The 20,566-nt window shown below is 38.9% G+C and overlaps 1 long non-coding RNA gene across 1 annotated transcript; it reads right to left on the bottom strand.

The window, feature by feature from the left end:
- Window positions 1-200: 200 nt before the first annotated feature.
- On the bottom strand, window positions 201-10,737 carry LOC149206467 (uncharacterized). The gene is made up of 2 exons (XR_016252553.1): window positions 10,420-10,737; window positions 201-570 (listed from the first exon to the last, which is right to left on the bottom strand). It is a non-coding gene; the product is annotated as an uncharacterized LOC149206467 (long non-coding RNA).
- Window positions 10,738-20,566: the final 9,829 nt, after the last annotated feature.

The raw sequence follows: 20,566 nt of genomic DNA, 5'->3' as shown, positions 1-20,566 counted from the left end.
CCTTCACCTATATCATATGCACATTTGTCTGTAACAAAAATCTGGAAACCTTCATGTAAAGCTTTGCATAGAAATTTATAACAATATGTCATAGAAATGAAACTATCTGTACAAGTATTGCCTGTATATCTCGTTGCAAAAGAAAAACATTATATATGCAAGGGGCAAGGATGACCAGAACTGCTCATTTACCTTTCGAATAATTAGAAAACATTATCGCATGGCCTGTCAAATATAGAGAAAAATAAAAGTTTACAAAAATTCATAAACATCAGAATGCCAGTCATATTTTCAAGTATAACTAGTTATAACCCAGATTTAACTCTGCCAATACCATATCAAAGCATCCCACAGTCTGGTAAAGCATATTTCATCATCATTGCCTAGAGCTGCTAATTAACCTTTTGCGTAGTTGAAAAACATGATCGTTATGGCCAAACATAAATGAAAATATAGATATACTGAAACTCGTAAATGACCATTGCTTGGTTCAATTATTGACCCTTGTCAAAAAGTCATTCAAAACTGAAGCACGGCATCAATTTCATCCCCCTCCTCCATCTGAAGCTGCTGCCATCAATGACATGCATCAAAAAATAAGCTTTACATATGTATGAAGAACCAATTTTTTCACACCACAAATTATATTGAGAAAGCAAATCACTGTAAAAACTCCATCTCAAGCTATTGCCATCAATAACATGCACCAAAAAATAAGCTTGCTAACACAATGTCAAAGGTAAGAAGGATTTCCATATAATCCAAAATATATGTAATTTCGAACACCTCAAATATACATGATGAAAAATATTTTTCAGGGAAAGGGTAAAAAAATAAAAAATAAAATGGAATCTAAAGATGAGCGTTGAGAAAAAGGATAAAAGGGTCCAGATTTTGCAAAAGCACAAGAAAGCAAATGAAAAAAGGCTTGGAGAACCATAACAAGGATACAAAAAGCAACCACTGAGTACACTATCCTTCAAGGTATAGAAATGAATTAAAAGATGAAGCCAGCTCGGACAACAAATATAAAGAAAAAGTAACGACATACAGTACCCTCCACTTAGGTCTCACCGTGAGAGTTTTACAACTAATCTCCAATATTGAAAGATATATGTATCAAGTATTCAAATTTCACTAAACCCGTTGAAATATCCACTCAAAACATGGTTACTTTTTTAGTAGGGTAATGGGATTGAAAAATATTGCACGTTGCTACAGCAGTTACCTGCTATACTCCAAACATTTCACACTGAAGATCTTAGGAAAATAGACAGAAGAGAGACGAAACAAAATAAGTATAGCGGGTAACTAATAAAAAGAAAGTCAAGCTTAATAAATACTAATTCGTATTGCACTCCATGCCCCGAATGGAAGAGATGTGTCATCTCTGTAGGTAACACTAATAAACTAAAGGAAAAGACGGGACTTGACGCCTAATGTAAAAAAGAACATAAGAAAAAAACAGAAAAAAACACTTGAATGCCAATCATTAATTACCATGATGTCAAAAATTAAAAACAAACTAGTATGAGATTTAAACCTTGCTTAATAGACCGGGGTTAAGGTGAATTGACAGATCTGTGAAAGTAGTTATTCTCAAACAAAACAAGAAAAATATGGATATCGATATGACACAATAAAATATAGTATACTGATTAAAACTAACATGTACCTCCAACAAACATCAACAGCGAGAACATAAGACCGACCAAAACTCAGCAAAATGTCAGGTGACCTCCCCAACCATTTGACAAACCTTAAATACAAATACATATCTTGCTTAATGCATCAATTGTCATGGAAACAAAAGAATACAAGATAAGTCAAAATATAGCTACATCTACACCATATACATGCAAGAATTCAAAATTGAGCAACACTATTTCCTCAATACTCAAACTCTCTGCTCCCTGATGCAAGTATTTGCTCTACCACTTTTGCAGGCCCACATTTGGAGCACAGTAATGGCACCGTATTTTCCTGTACAGTGAATTTTTATGCCCCCATTCATGCCACCTGCCTTGTTTACCAACACAGATTCCAAACATGAGAAACGATGAACCCTATTAGTTGACGGAAAACCCTATTCCACTCATATCTAACCATGCAGCGGTTTCATGCAATACTTAGATGTGCAAAGCAATTGACAACCCAGCCTTCTCTATGGTTAGGACTTAGGACTTGAGAGCTCTGAATAGTCTTTGTGAACCATTAACTCTGTCTGGTTGGGACTTGAGAGCTCTGAATGGTCTTTGTAAACCAGTAATTTCAAGTTATTTCCCATCAAGTCAGAATGTTTGAACTTTGAACACACCACCATTACGCAGGCATTGGCAGCATAACATACCTGAATGTAGGGAATATAAGTACCTATCCAGATCAACTTCACAACCCAGGAAAAAAATAACCCAAAAAAATATCACCCTACACTTCAAAGCAAAACCAAAGGTTGTTTCTCGTGAAGGTATAGTTGATAGGTGATGCAATACGAAACTCAATCAAAATAAGATCGACAAAATAATATAACCAAAATTAGTAAATTACAATTCCAAAACTTCAAAAAGATAGAAATTGGAGTGTTTTCCACTGAGCTATCCTTAAAAATTTTAAATAACACATAATATTAGCTAATTTAATATCAGACCATTCAAAAAATATGATAGTCACATAAAGACAGAAGGAAAGCAAAAACTGTCAAAATTTTCAGAATGTCCAAGAAGAGAAAAAGTCACCAAACTCAGTAATAGTGACTATAATTATTTTTGGTTGAGAATAGCATTAATTCTCCAAGAAACAGAACCAGAATCATCACAGCAGTGACTACAGTTCAAACTTTGGACCCACATCCTTAATATTTATTATTAAGGCTCCACCAGTGGAGCTAACAAAAAGAAATTGCTCAAGCAAAATAAACCTAAAATGTAAAATCTGAACGAGGTATGGGTTACTTCTCCTGCATAGCAAAGGATTCTTTTAGGACCCCTATAAGTCCACCAGATGCCTCCTCACATCCCTTCAAGTGGTAGGTGCTTCAAAAAATCCAGTTAATCTATCTTAAAGTACCATGGTTGCAAAACTGATTCTAATGACTCTTTGTTGCCATGGTTGCAAGGGCTATTTGAATTGAGAGTTGTTTGACAGATGCAAACCTCCCAAGCCATGACAACAATGCACCATGCCTAATAATCACAAGTTATTATAAATTTTCCTCCCCTCGGTGACGCTGTCCTTGTGTTCTTCAATCAAATAAATCAATTGCAGAATTTAAGTTACAGAAAAATATAAATTCTGAACACAGCTACCATTACACACTAGCTGTAAAACAGTAAATAGCAGAAAAATAAATTAAAATTTAGCATACACATGCACAGATGATTTCTTCTTCTAAATCAGTTTTTCATTCCTTAAACAACGCTTGCAAGGAAACTAGGAAACTATATTTTGCATGAATTGCAGGGGATCTCAATTCAGCTAAAGTTTGCATCAGCTAGGGATCGGAGAGTCTGCTATTTTGGTCAAGAGTATAAACACTTCTTTCAAACCTCCTTTTGCAAATTTTCAAGAGCTAGGAATGTGGAAGTGTACACCAATGCAGGATCAGATCCCACATGCAGTAAGTGAACAGGGAATCTCAGGGCAATCTGATGGAAGAGACCCATGCTTTTGAAAGAGCGCGCATACTTAATTCATCCAATGGAAAACAACAACTTGTAGAGGTTATTATGGGAGACTGATGAGGGCAAGCAACCATGGTAATGATGACACCTCAGATCAGATTCCTGAAGCAGCGAGTGAACAGTGAATCTCAGGGCAATCTGGTGGAAGAGACACATGCATTTGAAAGAGTGTGTATTCTTAATTCATTCAATGGAAAACAACAACTTGCAGAGGTTATTATAAGATAATGATGACGGCAAGCAGCCATGGTAATGGTGACACCTTCAATTATGGATAATATGCATTTTCTGATGTGGGGCACATTGAAAGAGTTACACCTCATTTCTATCCTATTGTGGACAGCGTGGGGCATATTGAAGGAGTTACACCTCATTTCTATCCTATTGTGGACAGCATGTACATGCATGCTCAGGCCTAGGGAGCATTTTTCAAGGAGGCAGAATTCAAAAGTGTAAAAACTTCAGTGGAACGTGGTTGGAGCCCCTGAGATTGAATCTCAGGTTTGACTGTAATTACCAAACAGTCTGATATTAATGATGAAATCTTGAGTACTTGGTCTACAATTTTTCTCCTATTCTTGTGCATTGTTCACTGTTAATGAGTTTTCAGATGTATATTCTTAGGTAGGGTACAAATACCTGCATGGGTAAAACTCCAGTTTAGGTAGAGGGTGCAGTTCGTAAGGAAAGGGACCCATGCTTGCATGTTCCAGTTCATCATCCAGTTGAGGTATACTTAACTGTCACACAGATCCATGCAGCTGGGCACACTAGGTGATTGGATGAGGGTTAGGGTTTGTTTGAGTTACGTTGAGCAAGGGTGCAGTTCATAAGGAAAGGGATCCATGCTTGCATGTTCCAGTTCATCATCCAACTGAGGTATACTTAAAAGTTAACTGTCACAGATCCATGCAGCTGGGCACACTAGGTGATTGGACGAGGGTTAGGGTTTGTTTCAGTTACGTTGAGCAAGGGTGCAGTTCATAAGGAAAGGGATCCATGCTTGCATGTTCCAGTTCATCATCCAACTGAGGTATACTTAACTGTCGCATGGATCCACGCTTGCATGTTCCAGTTCATCATCCAGTTGAGGTATGCTTAACTGTCACATGGATCCATGCAGCTGGGCACACTAGGTGATTGGATGGGGGTTAGGGTTTGTTTGAGTTACCTTGAGAACTTCATGCATGTGACCAGATATATTGTATCTTCCTTTGCCTTCCTATTCTATGAAGAAAACACACAGCACGCCACTGTGTTGGTTAGCGATTTTTTGGTTTTCAGTTGTTATGATGTATTTTCTTCTTTCCATATTCCATAGCAGATAGATGTGATTGAGAGTTGAGATATGTGTACTCACTGTTTTTATTTTTCTGCAGTATATGTTTGTAGATTGTAGGATTCAAAGATTGATGTTTTGATAAGGTTTTGCCATTTGGTGTTGAAGTTACTTAGGACTTTTACAATTATAGTGAGTGAACAATTTGTTTACCATGGTCTAAAAGACATTACCATACTGGTAATGCAAATAAAACTAGGCTTAACCAACACATTTAGCCAAAATTAACCATCACACTAACAAACTATAAGAACAAAAGAAATCCCAATAACCTGAATCGCAAAGATGGCTTCAAGCTCATTCAACCTTAACAGCCTACCATCTATCACATTTCTGCCCATAAAGATCTCGCATACTTTGTTCCCTTGCCTTTGTTCCTCACTCCTCCCTCTCCCACTTTCCTTATCCCTTCAATAGATTTATTATTTTTTCAATCTCTTTGCTTCATCCTTTTCCTCATTCTTGTTTCTCCATAACCATTCTGTCTTCTCCTATCTTTTGTTTAATCTATTTCCCTTTTCTTTACAATTCTATCCTTTCTCCCTCTTTTCAGTATTTACCTATCTTCTTATTATTTGACCCCTTCTTCCTAATTATTTTCATTATATATTTTTTTCAAGTTATTTAGGTACTTCTTTATGTTTTATTACCCTTGTACTTTCCCACGTGTTTCTCATTTACTTGTTGATTAACGCTTTTGGTTTATTTATTCCATTCACGTTTTCATTCATTATCAATGTCAAACTTTGTTAATTAGAATATTATTTTTAGTTACATTTTCTTGTTTACTCGTTCTCACCTTCAACATCAATTCAATTTTAATTTTATTTTAGTTAAAACTTTTTAATCTTCTTGTCTTCATGATTATTTTTCGTATGTTTAATAATACTCTCTTTTACCTTTTTCTTCCTATCGTTGAGTATTATATTGTGTTTCCTTTGACCTGATTTCTTAGCTACTTCTTTACTAATAATATTATTCAATCTCTGCTATCTTAAAAGACTTATACCTCTTGTATTTTCCTGTCTTCTTCCTCCTCAACAACAATTCTCATCTCTTTATTCAGTTTTGAAAGTGTTCAACATCAAAATTGATTACAAAGAAGATATCTACAATTAGTATTCCAAATGGAAGGCCCAACAAATAGGAGGATATCACCAACAATTTGTCTCTTACTACAACATGGAATTTCAATCTCTAGGCCTTATTGAGGAACAAAGGTAGTCATGTAGACTTTGTATGGATATAGCTCACAGGGTTCCTGAAACCAAAAAAGGATGTTTGAGTAGTCATTGATCTGAAATTTTTTGAAAACTACCTTGCCAAATATGGCAGAGGATAAATCATCTATTATCACCTAAAAACTGCTCACTTGCAACATTTTTAGCAGTCACACACATCTAGATTGGATAATTTTGTGTGAATTTTATAAGGCATCCTAGGACATTATCATGCCAAACTTGCTTCAAGTGTAGAAAAACGCCTATATAACAATCATTAAGGGAACAATGTAAACAAAGGTGTCATTTGGTTCATCCCCAAGTCTAGGGACCTTATCACAAGTTGGAGATTGATCACCCACCTCAATGTCTCTTACAAGATTCTAGCCAAGGCCTAGCCATGCATGTCAAGCACATTTTACTAAGATCATACATCTAGAAAAAATAGCCTTCATTGGGGAATGATTTATTCTGGGCAATATTATAGCCATATGGGAAAGATTCAAGTGATTCAGATTCTCAAGCCTCAACGCTTTATTCATCAAAATTAACTTTCAAAAAGCATATAACAGGGTTGAGGGGCATTTCATCCTGGCTATGCTCGAGGATCTCAATGTTGGCCCCAACTTCCCTAGTGTCATGGAAACTATTTTCTGAAAGGAAAGAATGTCTCTCAATGAACAGTAGTAAATTTGAACAAGTTGCACTCTTTCAATTTTCCAACAAGGATACTCATCAGCTCCTATAGTCTAAGTGAGATGGAAGTTGGGGCCTTGTGTTATTTCATCTCTCACAAGGGCCAAGGATTAAGTAAAGGTATCAGTCTCCTGAATAGTGAATTGGGCAACCAGTCAATGGGGACTTTGTTGATGATTTTTTTCTCAAGATCTTGTAGGGGAATAGAAATCAATAACCTACATGATAAATTGTCTTCAAATATTTGGCTTAGCCTCTAGAACTATAATTTAGTGGACCAAAACGAAATGTTTTAGAAAAAGCCAACATTTCTATTTGAATGACAGATCAGTAAGGGATTCAAATACATTCAAGTCAAATATTTAAGTTTCTGGGCGTCCTAATCAACTTTCAAAGGTCCCTCAAATAATTATACAAGATGGTCATCCAAAGAGTTCAAAAGAAAATTGAAAATGATTCACCAAGCCATTAGCCCTAGCTACCAAATCTCTACTAAAATCCTTACTACAATTCATTATATTCTTCCTCTTGCCAATTCTGCTCAATCAGTGGAGAAAACAATTTGTGGCTACGAGTAAAAATGGAGGGTAGTAAGAGCTTTTACAAAAAAAATCAGAACTTTATTGCATTCCAATGATTAGGGACCATGGGGATTATCAAAACGCATACCCAAGCTTAGGCCTTGTGCAAAAATTGAATTATTAGTGGCTTAGAGAAATGAGGCCTCGAAGGTTCTTGTGTAAAATTGTCCTATGGGCATGAATTCATGGTATGACTTAAAACTACAAACTCATGTTATCATCTCAACCATGGTTAACATAAAAAAGGCCTTTGTCACTCAAAGCATATGAAGGGCCTAGAAGGCTATCAAGCCATTCTTGAAATAGAGAGGCCAAAGGTTCAATTTTGGTTTGTCTTTCGATGAATACTCCTTATAGTGATCCCTATCCTTTTGCTCAAAGGCAAAACCTATCATTATCCTTATCAAAGGGCCTTTGATCCCTATCCATATCAAAGCATGTGAAGAGCCTAGAAGGCTACCAAGCTATTCTTGAACTAGAAAAGCTAAGGATAAACATATTTCAATTTTTCAAGAGGCATTAACACAAACAAAAGCATTTTTACTCACAAATTGAAGACTAGGTCACTTGCCTTGTGCTAAAAAGAGTCATTCAAAGTTCAAACCAAGGTTATCAAAACCACTTAGATTGGATCAAGTTCAACCAATTTGAAGTAATTATCAAGTGAAGGGTCCTAAATCAATTCACAACCGAGTAGTTCAACACCTTTTCAACTGAGTCCAATCCAGACCAATGTTCGATGAACCTAAACCCACCTGCACAGTCCCATGACAGATTGAATAGTTCTTCATTATTGTTTTTTTTACTGATTTTGATCTAGTCTCAATTTCAATTTTAGTTCTAATAATTTTGGCTCAGGCTTACCAATCATAATAAACTCGTCCTTAATCCCTCTTTATCAAGTCAGGTCTGCAATCCCCTGTCACCTTGTGGAAGGGTTGGAATTGTACCAAGGCCAAAACATTCAAGAAGAATAATTTGGTTTATGGCCACAAATGGCTTAGCCCTAAACCTATGTAGTTATTCAATTAAACAAAATTTGGATATTTAAATGCACATACGTGACTTGCCTCCTCTAGCTATCCACTATCTAGAAACCCTTAACACAAGAATACTTTCTTTGCCTTGTGCCTCATCTAGTATGGCCGCTGCTATGGAGTTGTTGGTTGAACATCGAACTTTGATGCCCAGAATTGAGGATGAACTCTCTAGTCTTCGTCAACAAATTGAAGGCCTACAAACTTCACTCAACAAGCAGACCTCCGAATCCACTTTCTCAAGCGATGTCATTGGCAATGTAGCTCAAGATTCGCCTGATCTAAATGTAACAGTGTCCCCTCAGAAGAGGGGATTTGGACCCGGTGATGTTACTCCTCCTCCCGAGAATTAGCATGTTGGTCTGTAAATGCTTTCAAATTTTGTATGTTCTTTTGGTGCCTATATAGTATATACATATAGGAATAATAGTTTTGACATAAAGGCACTCAAAAATTTTGACATAGTGGGCATTCCAAAGATGGATAGGATTGTGAATTAACAAATGGAAATAGTTCCTCCTTTGATGTAACTGCTGCATTCACAAAGCAGATATTCATTGATACAAATGTTCTCGTTCTAGTTTAAAAAAAACATATGTAGAAAAGTTATAAATATGGGGTTTCCCCCACATTTCAATTTTGAAGGGGTCACATTTTCAGGCGTTTCAGAAACTTCCAGATGTTTACACATTTATGCAACTTAGAAGCAAGCATTTAATACAAAAAAGAGAACAAAGTTGCCATTTAACATCTATCCCACTTAAAATTCATGAAAATCCAAATTATTTCCTTAAATTTAAAAAAGCTCGTTGCCAGGCTCAAGAGTGTAGCAGCATGCCCTTCATATCCCATATATATATCAATTATCTTATCTAAAATTATTTGCTTGCGTTCTATAGAAATATCTCCTAGAAGGGCAAGATCTAGGTCCAATAAGAAACAAAGAAAAGAAAAACTGAGGAATTGGATCTCCAGATGATTACTGATAAATAAAATTATTGTGTTATGCACATAACTGTTAGCAGATGAAAAAGAAAAAAAATATTCCATGGCATCCAAATATCGATCAAAAGCAAAATAAAATGCAGCAAGTAATATTAGTTGATTCATCATAGTAAAATTACTCGACAGTAGTCCACAAAAAGCAACAATTAGACAAAAATTTAGCAATTAGTTAACAATAATCAATAGGAGCTTGGTTCCCGTAAAGAGGGGTGTTTCATATGACATACACCCACGGAGGTTCAAATCCCTCTGAGACATGTTTGACCCTCGTGGGCAACTTCACCATTCAATGCTCCGTTTCAAGCAGTTGGGATCAGGTGCGAGTCTTTGATGACTGTCGGAATAAATACCCACCATCGGCAGCTTCTTAAGCCAAGGGATTTTCCACGAGTGTTGAAAGCAGTCTACACTGCATTTTAGTATTCCTAGAATAGGGAAGAGATGATTGAGACAGAGTGATAATAGGAAGCATCAAAATAAGCTAACAATTGGGTGGAACCTGAACAAATACAAAAACAATATGTGACACAAGTCTCGAAGAATACCAAAATGAAAGGGAAAGTCACCAAAATATGAGATCAAGCTTTGAATTTATGCGAGCAAAACAGAAAAGCTAAATCACCAGAAGCATTCATGATGGTTATATAAGCAAGGTAGAAACCCTTTTTTTAAGATATGAAGCAGGTAGAATTAATAACCAGGACTTAGATAACAAATTTATAGCTTTGGCAAACCTATGAAAAGCTTCTCAGAACCTTAGACCCAAAAAAAAAACCCTGAAAATACCATTAAAAAGCTTTCCTCGCCCAAAAAAGCATCGTCGGCCTCTTTTTATTTTTATCAAGGATATAATTCAAATACCTTGCCTCTGACCATCAAATGGATCCGATCCTCTTGCACAGCTGGAGCGCCGTTCCCTCTCTCTATTATAGTTTCATTGTTTCTCACAATGACCCTAAAACCGCCTTGATGCTCTACTATAATAGAGAGAGGGAACGCCGCTCAGGCTCTGTCATCCATACCAGCCTGCCTTCCAATTTCACTGTTTCTACGCAGAGTGAACAAGTCCTAAATCCAATTCCTTTCGAGTTGTATCGCGACCTCCCGACACGGAGTTCTACTCGAGATAAAATAGGTGAAGGGGATTAAAACCCTCGTACACGATGTTTTAGGCATATCATTTACATTTAATATAATTGTAGGGAGGAAATGCTCAAACACTTCAAGCCCCTTTAACGGTATATTTGTTTGAAACATTTTTATTTTTTTTAAATCGAGGAATGAATAATGGGTAGATACTAATGTAATTAGAGACTTATTTTAGTGACAATATTTTGAAAGAAAATTATCACTTGGTTTGAGAAAGGAAATGATATTTCAGTATCTATCGACTAAAAATAATTTATGGGGCTATCAGTATTTTGTTTTTCGTTTTTTGCAATTCCATTTTTTTTATTCAAATTGATGATGAGCTTGCTCAACCTTCAAACAATCCCATCGTTGAAAAGACAGTGCCAATAAACCAATGTTAACTTATTCCCATAACTTTCTCTGCTGTCTTTGAATGCATCACATTCCAAAATGAAATGTTTTTCTGATTCCACTACCCCAGACGTGCAAAATGTACACACCTGTTCTTCCCAAGCTTATTCAGTTCTTTTCCACCATCATATTTCCCACTGAAGTGATGCGAGGTGTTTAGCAAGAAATGTATGACTTAGCAAGGTTTGATATGTTTAAAGATGTATTCATAAAGGAGTTTTCACTCACAAGGGGCATCTACTTCAATAGCATTTTCATAATGAACTAGAGTCTAATCGAGAATTTGAACTTAGGTAGGGAGAATGCAAAAGCATACCTTACAACCATCTTGTCAAACCATCCAAACCCATTTGAAAGATACATTATTAACATACCTTCCAACCATCTTGAAACCACCTAAACCCATTTGAAAGATACATTATTATGTTCTTATGGGACACATATAGGGATTGTTTGTTTGAAAGATACATTATTAACATACCTTCCAACCATCTTGAAACCACCTAAACCCATTTGAAAGATACATTATTATGTTCTTATGGGACATATATAGGGATTGTTTTCAGTGATTGAGTAGTTAATAATAGGGTGTCATTCAAAGTTGTATACCTTAGATGACCTTATATTGATATAGTTTGAGAAATTTAGTATTAAAATGTTGTTTTTAAAGTAGGTTTTATTTATTCTGTTATTGGTTGGTAGGTGAAAACATAGTCATCGACTTAACTAAAATTATGATGTCAAAATGAGAACTCTAATGATAAAAATTGTCATGTCCCTTCTCAAGCAAATTTGTAATAGGGTGTTTCCACACATTTTTGCACAATTTTGGCTAAGGGAAAGAACCCAGCATTTTCGACTTAGGGACTTAGGAGGAAATTTGACTTAATTTGGTTGCTAGAGGTAGGTGGGGGCCACCCACATGATAATTTGAACTAGGCCATTCAAATGTCTTAGAGGGAATTCGAAGTGTTGGATGGAGGGGCCCACATGAGAGGAGCAAGACCCACAAGGATAAAAGAAGGAGGCAGTTCTCATTTGGATTCATTCTTACACCTTGCAAACAAAATTACTTGATCGTTTGCCCTGCTATTTAGTTGAGTCAACCGGCTGTTTAGCCATGAATCTCTCAAGCAAGAGATTCAACCTCTACTTCGAGGGACCATCCATGCCCGCCCTAGAGAGGCAGTTCCATAAGTATTTTAGGAGTTCGAGAGTGTGTTATAGCACTATCATTCAGCCACAACAGGGAGTGCATATTTCTGCCTAGCTAGAGAATACGCAGGGGGAGTTTGGAGCTATCAATGATCAAGCATTTTCCGGGAGAGTTAGAGAATTGGGAGAGAAGCAAAGGACCAACCTTTCTTATGATTTTTGGAGCCAGCAGAGCCAATATCCCAGCAATTTGAATTACTGGGCTTGGCGACAACGTAGAGGGTCAGTCCAGCGATTTCGTGGAGCTAAGGAGCAGATGCCATAGGCCGGAATCCCATCTGGGAAGTCAAAGGATTCATAACAGAGGTTAGTCCAGCACTTTGGGTCCATTTCCGGGAGGATTTACAGGCAAATTCCAGTAGACCGAGTTTTACAATTGTTACTGAAGCTGGGCTCCAAGGGGGTCGAATTTCAGAAGTCTAAACCAACGAAATTCCTTGAGAGGAGTCCAGGGTTAAAATTTCAAAATTTTCCAGATGTTATTAGGGCCTGAAATCCTAATTCTTATAATAGGGTGAATTACTAGTTAACTGGGGAATTCACACCATTTTGTGGGTTCGACTTTGGCTCAGAGATAGGTCGAACCCTTTTTTGCTTTTTGTGGGTTTTGTTCAAGGAGCTTGAGGTTAAATTTGCAACATTTTCTAAGCATCGTAGGTGGAGTTTCTTACAGTCCCTTTCCAGCAAGCAATGTAGTTTTCTTAGTAGCGCAGAGAATTAGAGGAGCAGTCATTTCCAACATTTGAGATCATTGTATTTGTAGAAATTTTGACTGTAGATTAACCTAATAATGCAATATAACTAACGCAAAATATTTTAATCTACTTCTACAATCAAACTTGCGGAAGCTTAATAGATTTGAGCAAGATCAAGTGGAACACATATAACCAGAAGAAGAATTAATGCACATGAAACACATAAGAATACTCAGGGGAAAGCATTAGCTAAAAACCCCACTATCTGTATTATCATATAAGGTGGAAATATCTCAGAATTACACAAAGCCTTAGCTCCCACTGCTAGCTAGCTCTCAATACAATCCTCAAGGATGTTCACAGGCAAACAAGGCTTCTCACAAACTTTCTCCTCTACCCTCCAAGCCTCCTATTTCCTTGCGTTGTTTCTCCTGTTTGATCCTATTGTTACCAAGTGTAACATTGATCACTCACACTGATCTCACACCTTGTAAAACTGTGCAATCCTCAAGGAACCTTATTCCTTCTGCATGGATGAGTTTCCTTTATAGGAAAACTCATGCAACTGATAGTAACGTGTCCTTGACATTTAGCTCAACTGGGTCTTTCTCTGAATAGACATGCATGAGTTTTTGATGAGAGAATCTTCAATAATCTAGAGTACACTAGTTGGATGCATGCATGCATTAACTGACTGAACTCACAATTAGTTCCTCAAACAGTTTGGAACTAATTTAACTGGACTTAACTCAGTAAACTGAGCTAACTAATTACAACTCAAATATAACTCAATCTTATCTCCTTAATTAATGGATAATCTCCTTAATTTAAGGGATAACTATTGCATGACTGCAAAAAGACTTCTAACTTGAATTTCTCTAACTAATTAATCCATAATCAATTAATTAATTATTTCCAAGCAGTTGGTGAGACTAAATTCGAATTTAATTCACAATTTTAATTCAAGGAAAAATTAAAATTGGAATATTATGGATTCTATTTTTATCATTTCTTGTTGCTATTTTCATAAGTATTATCACCTGGGTTCTGTCACACTTGCCATTGAGACAAGCCCAGGTTCATTTCTCCATACTATTGTACTTGCTCCATTGATTAATAAAATGGCTCAACGAGTTCTTACTTCTAGAGTTTTTATGAGCATTTGTTGATTGTTTAAAATTTTGTGTTGTAAATCGTTTTTGCTTTGCATATCACTGTTTATTTAAGTTTGGAACATTACAGTGGTATCAGAGCATGATCCTAGCCCAGCTGTGGGAAACTAACCAGAAGATCATGGAAGCTTTGGGTATGAGTGCACAATGACAGGGGAAATCAGAGACAAACCCATGGCTCAATGGAAACCCAATATGCAGAAATTTTGGGGTAGAATTCATTGGAATGATGAGAGGTTGTCCCATTTGAGGAGGGTGACAGACCAAACCCATCCTCACCCTTACAACAGAGACATGAGGGGTGTGCAGACCGTGGGGTTGCAACCATCTACACCATGTGGGGAATGTTGATTAGATCAGGGTACCAGATCTCCTAAACGGGAGCAGGGAGGACAAAGACAATTAGAGGGTGAGACCAGGGGGCACTTTTGTTGGTGGAGACCTGGATTCATATATCAGGAGCTGGAGGAGGAGGTTGAGCATGATGCTAAGAGCCCACAGGATGGTGAGGAGCACATTGATATACCTGATGTGGCACATGAGTCACTTTTATTAGAGGCCTCTTTGATAGCCCCAGTTGACACCTCGGTGGAGAAGATAGAGACTACACACATAGAGCCATCTGTTGAGGAGGAGCCACCCATGGACGAGATGCCAATAGTTGTTGAGGTATCTGGAGCTGTGACCGAGTTTACAGGTGATAGATGCCCACGACAGTGACACTAGTTTCAGGCCGACCTTCTAGCATTAAAAAGGAAGGTCACATTAGTGCGTGAGGCTATTCTGCAATAGAGCGAGGAGTTGGAGGGAATGAGAGCGGTTTGTGCCGAGTCCATGGCAAAATTGACTCATGTTGGGGAGGAGTTGGATTCCCTACTAGTGCAGCTACAATGCACATTGGAGCATGTGAGCAGCCCTCTTTGAGTAAACATAGACGGGGTTAGCAGCACTGTTAGGTTACCCTGGCCCATTGGGCAGAGGGAGACAGAGCTACCTAGTCAGATTGTATGTATTGACCAAAATAGCGAGAATAGACGACCCAAGTTGCACAGGGTGCAACACCCGCATGATAGGGTTGTACTATGTGTCGGAGTTCGTGCATTTGATCCCTCTCTTGGGGTTGGGTGGCGAGAGATTATGAGTTGGTACTCGGTGGAGTGGACTATGTAGATGGTAGTGGACCCAGGTGGAGCTCAGCAGGAGTTTCCAGGCACTGGGGATGCTGGAAGCCTCGACTGGCATTGGGATCCGGGATGGACCACCTATCATTTCCCAGGTATACCAATTAACTACGACCTAGAGGGTATAGTTGACCTAGCAATCAAGAATGCATTTTCGCTACGAGAGTTTCCATCAGCGCCAGTGGCCAACCAGTTTTTGGGCAGACTCCTTGGGTTGCCTTGATATGACAATTGCACAAGGCATCTCAATATGATCAAAATACTCTGGCATGAGTTTGTTGGAGGAGGTGGCATTGGTAGGCCACTAGATAGTGCCTCGTATGGAGCTGGGGATTCTTGGAATTTTTGTGAGACACAGAGTTGCAGAGCAGTGGTGGCATCGTTGCTGACTCTTGGGGAGGTTCACTTCTTGGATCCCTTAGGGAGGACTTGGAGTCCCCTCATTGAAGAGCATGGTGATGTGATAGTGGAGGTGATGGTCCGAGTTGGATGCATATGGACACAGCTTTAGGCCATCTCATTGAAGGATGGGTAGGAGCATCTAGCGTAGAGCAGTGGTCTACAGATGGGAATGGAGACACATGGGGCTGTGTCATAGTATGTTGGATTGCATTGTGGAGTGGGAGTGCCTCACATCGCATTGAGTACATGTGGGGAGTGATAGGTACAGTGACACAGGCGGGACATAGGACAGTATAGGATGGGATAGTCGTAGCCGATGGTATCCAGTGGTGTACAAGGGTAGGCCACGGTGTACAGTGGCATGTATAGGAGTACTGGGATGATCGGTGGTATGTAGGGGTGTATAGTACTACACAACGAGGCCTTAGAGTGTTGCCTCCAGGGAGACCCTTGGACGGAAACATCAGGCATATATTCTGGCATAGTTCACCTAAGATCGACGAGGACACAGACGAGCAATACTTAATGGTATCCGCAGGGACTCGCATGCTTGACCATCTTCTACATCCCTCTCGGGCGCAGTCGACTTCTTACACTCTGGGCATGAGCAGTGGGGGACGAGGAGCTCACTCGAGCTATTTGGGTGACACTCAGTGCACTAGGGGGTAGACTTTTCAGCAGTGGCATTGGATTGGTGTGTCAGTTGATAGCCACAAGTTGGAGAATTAGGTGATCATCTGCAGGGATGACATATCATTCATCACCGAGCCTACGTCTAGGGAGATAGTCCTGAGGGAGACATGTGTCACTCTTTTCTCAGGGCATGTCGGGACCGAGCATGAACAGAGGATAGCGGTTACGACTGAAGTAGTTTCCCAATATGTGTCCGAGCTCCAGACCTTATATTAGCACGTTATTGAGAGGGCAGATGGCAGACCCAAGGGAGATGGTTGGTAGGGATAGGAGGGATCCACATGCCCTGAGTCGATTATGAGTATTGGATACCCATATTTTGGTTGCATTCAAGGGGTAGCTCTTTGGCACACATGGCTTCCAGCGATCATCGGTACTACACAGTGGCAAGTACAAGGTAGACTAGCATGCATCATATTAGCCAGCGATATATGGAGCCTATATAGTGATCACATGCAAGGACTAGACACGAGGGCTAGAGGGATTCCATCGGTTGATAGGGCTATGCCGCGGGAGTTCTGGCTATAGGATGCAGGGATTCAGTTGATTGACAGATCACTCGTGATGAGCGAGTCGTGGCAGATAGTGATATAGTTCACTCTTGGGATGACACATGGGGGTTCACAGAGGGTTTCATCATATGGGGAGGCAAACATTCTCTGTTGCTGCACAGGTTCAAAGTTAGATTTGGATGGGTAGGCCTTGTTGCCATGGAGATGCCCAGGCACAATGTGTCTCGCCTCTTTCAATATTCCACCATCTAGTTCCAGGAGAGGAGGATACTGACTGCGCACGATGGGGAGTATGACATAGTCAAAGTAGCGCAGAATCAACATGGTGGTACCACTCTAGGACTAGCAGGAAACTGGGGCATCACAACTCTTCATAGCTCAATAACCTTTAGGGATAAACCATCTATTGCAGGGGAAGATCATACAGATCTTCGATTGGGCTTTAGTGAATCACTGATGGAGCAGGGGACTTATCATACATTAACTACGTAGGATAGTGAGTGGAGTGAGGGGAGCTTCATGTTGGACGGGATTGCCTGGGATCCTAGTATTGAAGGATTCTTTCATATCAGGACAGTGTAGAGGTCAGGCACGATCTAGTGGCACATCTGGGGCCCTGACACATTTTGCAATGACAGTGGGGAGCAACAGTTAGAGATGATGCTTGCTCAGGCATTGCTTGAGGTCAAGCGATTTTTGGTGTACTGGAGGAGCTTGCCGGATGAGGATGCCACCTGGGAGGGTGAGCACATTTTGGAGCACCCAACTTTGAGGTTGCTTGAGGGTAAGCAAAATTTTGGAGGGGTGGACTGTCATGTCCCTTCTCAAACAAATTTGTAACAAGGTGTTTCCACCCATTTTTGCACAATTTTGGTTAAGGGAAAGAACCCAACATTTTCGACTTAGGGACTTAGGAGGAAATTCGACTTAATTTGGTTGCTAATGGAAGGTGGGGGCCACCTGCGTGGGAATTCGAACTAGGCCATTCAAATGTCTTGGAGGGAATTCGAAGTGCTGGATGGAGGGGTCCACATGAGGCAAGCAAGACCCACAAGGATAAAAGGAGGAGGGAGCTCTCATTTGGATTCATTCTTACACCTTGCAATCAAAATTACTTGACTGTTCACTCTGCTGTTTAGCATAGTCAACTGGTTGTTTAGCCATGAATCTCTCAAGTGGGAGATTCAACCTATACTTTGGGGGACCATCCATGTCTGCCTTAGAGAGGCAGTTCCATAAGTATTTCAGGAGTTCTGGGAGTGTGTTATAACACTACCATTTAGCCACAACAGGGAGTGCATATTTCTAGCTAGCTGGAGAATACGCAGGGGGAGTTTGGAGCTATTAGTGATCAAGCATTTTCTGGGAGAGTTAGAGGATTGGGAGAGAAGAAAAGGGCCAACCTTTCTTGTGAGTTTTGGAGCCAGCAGAGCCAGTATCCCAGCAGTTCGAATTATTGGGCTTGGGGGCAGCGCAGAGGGTCAGTCCAACGATTTTGTGGAGCTAAGGAGAAGGTGCCATATGCCGGAAGCCCATCCGAGAAGTCCAAGGATTCATAACAGAGGTTAGCCCAGCATTTCGGGTCCATTTCCGAGAGGATTTACAGGCAGATTCCAGCAGGTCGAGTTTTGCAGTTGCTGCTGAAGCTAGGCTCCATGGGGGTCGAATTTCAGAAGTCTAAACCAACGAAATTCCTTCGTGGGTTTTTTGGGTTTCTTGAGAGGAGTCCATGGTTAAAATTTTAGAATTTTCCAGATGCTATTGGCGCCTGAAATCATAATTCTTATAAAAGGGTGAATTGCTAGTTAGCTGGGGAATTCACACCATATAATGTGAAGTTTCTATATAAATTTAGACATGTTAATAATGGTTTTATTATTAATACAATGATGATTAATTGTGGATGAATTGCAAATTACACTTATTTGATAAATAGGGTGATAAGGGGAAGGAACCAGCCTTAGAGCAGTCCACAGATACTCCTAAGGAAGAGCTTATTTAATAACAATTTTTTATGTCCATCGATCTAATCCAAACAATAAAAAAGATTTGAATGAAAGAAAACAAGAAATTTAGTTCTTTAGTTATGATTGAGCCTCAGACAAAAGAGATAAGAGGAAAAAAAAAACCTTGATGCACGAAACTCGTCAGTATGGGGTGAGAAACTCATTTAATTGCCTCATTTATTTGTTTGTGAATTTAATTATCTCATCCTTTATAATAACAAAAACACTTTGTTTTACAAGATTTTTTGGCGGAGTATGATCCTCATGTTTTGACTATGGTAGTCGGTGTTGGTAGTAGCGTTGATGCTCCACCTATGAGTGATGAACCAATCATTAAGACTGGTACACCCTCTCAACCACACATGGTAGGATCTACACCTCCTAAACAACATACGTTTGTAGATGATGTTGTGGATGCATAGCATGATATCATTACAGAATTTGAAGTGAGCTTTCATGGATCTTCCCATGTTACTAGCATAGGAACACTACCAATTACATTTTTGGTAGATGATGATAATTTCCCCATGAAAATAGAGAAACTTCCAGGTATTTAAGAATTGTTTTATATATTAAGTACAATCTAAATGAAATTAACGTATAGTTTGTGATTATTTTAAACTAATGATAATATCGTTTCACAGGAAATGACGTATTCTATAGGCATTTGTATGACATGACCTTGGAAATATTTGGACCCACAAATCGCAAAAACTTGAAATCCCAAAGTTCCAAGTTAAAAGATGAACTTATTACTAGGATGGTTTGCCTGTTTGGTGACAGTACCTTCAACAAAACTGCAATTACCTCAAAGGCAGGCCTACATTTAAAATATTTGTGGGACTAGTATAGGTCTCAATTGGAAAGGGCAAGGCCGCATAATCTCCCTCCATCGATTCCAAATATGGAGTGGAGAGCACTCATGGAAGATGCAAATGAGAATGCACTCTGAAAAGAAGGGAAGACACCACCCGAACCAGGAAGGTATGAGGCCGTTTTAATAATTAAATTATGATGTTTTATTAGCATTGCAACATCTAACTAAGTTTTTCAATGTTTTAAATATAGGCTCCCAGATACTTCCAAAGACACGATGGCCAGAATAGACAAACATGGGCGGCATCATCTTGGCCGGGGTGGTTACTCGAAACTAGCTGAAAAAATTGTAAGTATATAAAAAAAAATTGCATCCAAATTATAAATTCTTAACAATTTTAATTTATTATCACATAATAAGAAAAATTCATGTTCTCATGCAAAATTGCAGGGGTCACAATTCAAAGAGGCTCCCATGGAGGAAGACCTAAAGCTTTCTTTCAAGCATGGATATCAAGTCGTGGTTGAACGTAGGACAAGCTTGGTATCTTCACAGTATTCCACCACCCAAACTAACACTCAAGAAAATAAAAGCAATGAATATCATTTATAAATGATTACTTGTACAGTCTATTGGTTATTATTTTTGGACATAAAGTAATGTGCTTAATTGTAAGAAGCAGGCAAGCAATTTAGATACAACACAGGATCCTACTAATGGTGGAGTGCCTCTTGAGACTAATGAGCTTAGTACTGGATGAATTTCATAAGTTA

The sequence above is a fragment of the Pinus tabuliformis genome, chromosome 1_2 (assembly GCF_031772625.1).
Source record: "Pinus tabuliformis cultivar Carrire ecotype Pingquan chromosome 1_2, CPIR1, whole genome shotgun sequence".
Classification (NCBI taxonomy): Eukaryota; Viridiplantae; Streptophyta; class Pinopsida; order Pinales; family Pinaceae; genus Pinus; species Pinus tabuliformis.
The sequence above is the reverse complement of the archived record's forward strand: the minus strand, read 5'-3'. Positions and strand labels throughout refer to the sequence as shown.